The 3,726-nt window shown below is 45.9% G+C and overlaps 1 long non-coding RNA gene across 1 annotated transcript; it reads right to left on the reverse strand.

Moving 5' to 3' along the window:
• Nucleotides 1-852: 852 nt before the first annotated feature.
• LOC104872833 lies at nucleotides 853-3,163 on the reverse strand. The gene is made up of 2 exons (XR_783287.1): nucleotides 3,030-3,163; nucleotides 853-934 (listed from the first exon to the last, which is right to left on the reverse strand). It is a non-coding gene; the product is annotated as an uncharacterized LOC104872833 (long non-coding RNA).
• Nucleotides 3,164-3,726: the final 563 nt, after the last annotated feature.

Raw genomic sequence — 3,726 nt, forward strand, 5'->3', positions numbered from 1 at the left:
CTTGGGGATTGAGCGAGGCTCTAGGCACATCAGCTGAAGGAGAAGATCACAGTAGGTGTAAGCCCACTTGGGCACCCGGTGGATACATACTGAGTTCCTACTATGCGCCAGGAATGACTGTGGATGCTAGGGGTGCAGGAGATGTCACAGGAGCAGTGTGGGAGGTGAGGAGTTGGTGGTGTAATATGGGACTAGTAGGTAAGCACAGGACAGCAGACACCCATCAGACAACCTAACTGTTCACCTAACTCTGCCTCAGTCCACTTCTACCCACTGACCTGCTTCCTGAGATCACTGCTCTGAGATTTGTTACTAAGGTTTCCCACATCTTCCCTTTATTCCCATTTTGCCTGCAGGAAAGTCAGATCACACATCTCACTGTTGGGTGAATGCTTTCATCTCAAGGAGCCCCCAGGCGTGGGATCAGCTGCTTCCCAAATGTCACAGTACAGACTGGGCCTTCTGTAATATGGTCCAGCCCTTCCGCACACAAAGGACCTAGCAGGTGATGGTAGGAGCAAGCACAGAGGGTTGCTGGGAGCGAACTAAAGTTACCCCAAAGCCAGCGACTCACATCCCCTGCCTTGTTGCCCAGCTCTGCTGCCATTACATATTGGTTGTATCGGGGCCTCCATTTATAAAAACATTTTCAAATACATATTAATATTGAAAGTACATACTATGTACTGCAGATTAATAAGTAAGGAGCAGAAGCTGAAAGCAGCCAACAGAGGGCAGGATATTCTTTTCCCTCGTTCTACCCTGGGGTCTCAGTGAGCCAAGCACATGACTCATTCAAATCCAGAACCTCAAGTCCTTCAAAATTAGGGCATTCCTCAGAGCTGTGACTCACCATTGCTGGCAATTTTAGAAATGCACCGATGACACGCCTTCTCCAGACCACCTGGCATGGTTCTTACTCACTGACAAACTCCTGGGGATCAAAAATAATTCATTAGTAGACAACACCCTGGGAGGCCAAGGCAGGAAGATCACAAGTTTGAGCCCAGACCAGACAACTTAGTGATTTAGAGACCTTTGTATCAAAATAAAAAATGAAGGCTGGGGATATAGCTCAGGATGAAGACTCTGGGTCCAATCCCTAGTGCCATCAAAATAATATAAGTAAATAAATATCTTTAGCAAGGTTGGGAGAATTTACTTAGCATAAGTAACTTCTCTACGCTTGTGAGCTTGGGGCTGCAGAATCACCTTGCTCAGCCTAGGAGTTAGGGTGCCCGTGTTGATGCTAGTCTGACTGCAGATGTGGCCTTGTTTTTGGAGTGAAAAAAATACCCTTGTTTCACAGATGGGGAATGAAGCTCAGAGAGGTTAAGAGGTGCACCAAATGATACCCACCTAGAGCGATAGAAACAGCTATCGCTCATTGAGCAACAGGTAATGCCAGGCATTTGCACAATACCCTACATACATCATCTTGGGTCTAATCCTGTGACCATCCTCTATTTTAACTTTAATTTTTTTTTTTTTTTTGTACCCACAGTCAAACTTGGGACCTTGTGCTTGCAAAGCAGGTGGCCGAACCACTGAGCTAAATCCCCAGCTCTATTTTAACTCTAATTTGCAAATGAAGTCTTAAAGGCTCAGAGAGGTTAAGATCTGCCCTAAAGCTAAAGCTGGCAACACGATGAGCCCAAATCTGGAGCCAGGGTCCTTCTCACCTCCTGATTCTCCATGATAACACTATTCCCCAGGGCCTGAGGCACAAGAGCAGCCATGGAGTTGATCAGACTCAAAAGACCATCTGGGCTTCACTGTGGACTTGCTATAATCTAAACAAGTTAGCTGACACTGAGAAAGGGCTTTCATTCCCTTGGGAAAAAAATCCATAAATGTTGTTATGCATGTATATATTTTTGTGATGCTGGAGACTGAACCCAGGGCCTCATTCATGCTAGGCAAGTGCTCTACCACTGAGCTAGATCCCCAGCCCTATAAACTGGAAATACAATAATCAAAGTTCAGTCGATCAATCAAGAAGCAGATTTTTCTGTCCAGAGAAACAGAATGGCCCTGAAAAGGAAGGGAGGGTGGTTCCATGACCCCTTTATCCACCTATACAATGTAGGAAAAGTCACACTAGGTGATTCCCAGTTGACCCTCTGCTATTCCTAGGCACTCTTCTCCCGGAATCAACCGTGAAGGGTGTGTGTGAGTCTGTCTCCCCAGCACATAGTAGGTCTTCAGTGGGTTTAATGAATAAGTCCACAAGCCTCTTTTCAAATTCCCCCCAAAACTCCACCTTTTCTACAATGACCTTGTAAAAATTGTCTCTGTGGTGTCCTTACACAGAGAAAACTAGGGAAACTGTAGCCTCCAAGTAAACAAGCTGCCCCACACCACTGTACTCAGCTTCCACCCATCAAGACAGCACAGGACCAGTTCTCTGGCCTAGACGGGCCAGCTAGGTGGATGGCCTTTTGTTAAACCGAAAGTAGACCCCCACGTAATCCACAGCTGGTTACTGCATGGATTTCAGATGAAAGGCTGGTTGGTGCCCACACTTCATGTGGTGGATTACACAGGAGTCTCATGCAAGCACAGCCCTCTCAGTACCTGAGGAGGAGCCCAGTCCATCTAAAGAGACAGGAGGTGATACTGTCAGGCCCACCACACAGGGTCTCTTAAGGTGAGCGGGGAGGTCTGCCAGGGAAAGAGGGAGGCCCCTGTCCTGTGTCTTCTGGGGGTCTGAGACTTTTGTAGAATGTGTGCAGAGAAACTATCCTTGCTGTATCTTTGGGCAGAGCACAGAGCAAGTCCTCAGCCCCTGGTACTTCTCTTCCTGTCTCAGCTCCAAATGTGCTGCCCCCTGCTCTCCCAGGGCTCTTGTGAACATTAGAACTGGTGTGGGCTTCACATTTTCCAGACCTAGGCTATCACATTTTCCTTCCAAGTCCCAGAAGGGAAATAACATAGAGAGGAGAAATAAGGGGAAATGTTCTCACACAATGGGGTCATCACAGGTTTATAAATTTCCTTTGAAACATGGCAAATTGTCTCTATCGTACCTACAACCCAAGATGTTAAGTCCAAAGCCACTTTGTGGAAACCATCTGTAACTGTCCACGTCACGATGTATCAATGCAAACATCTGTTCCTTGGGCGGCTGTTTTAGCTTCCTGTGAATCTTGAAGAATTATGTCCAGCTACAAAAAATAATGAAGGGTTGAGAATAGATTCTTTAAAATTCAAGTGTCTGGTGGATCTCCTTAGCCACCAATTGCAAGTAATGGTAGAACCATCAATTTACAAAAAGCAATGATAACCTTAATTGGGAATAATATCAGACCTAATGAAGTGGCAGCCGACTGAACAGATTATTAGATCCATTTTATAAATGAGGCCATTCTCATTCCTTCAAACCCTTCATTTTCATAAACTGGCAAGATCGATAAGACCTACAAAAAGAATGATGTGCCATTAATCCTGTCATGTCTGAAAGAATGTTCCCTAAGAGACAGCAGCTGTGACAGTAGCACTCTGCTGTGGCATCCAGGCAGAAAGGGAAGATGAAGTTCCCATCCAGACTCTTCCAAATGCTGCCCAATGAGCTCAGTATGTGGTGTTCAACTTCACTTACAAGGAGAGAACTGTCCACTAAAACCACCCCAGGTGTAATTCTCCACCATGCCATTTGGCAAGGATCAACAAGTCTTAGTGAGGGAAGAGGGAGACAGCCAAGAATACACTGTCCATGAAAGCACA

This window comes from Fukomys damarensis, unplaced genomic scaffold (assembly GCF_012274545.1).
Source record: "Fukomys damarensis isolate Sample0158 unplaced genomic scaffold, DMR_v1.0_HiC HiC_scaffold_38, whole genome shotgun sequence".
Lineage (NCBI taxonomy): Eukaryota > Metazoa > Chordata > Mammalia > Rodentia > Bathyergidae > Fukomys > Fukomys damarensis.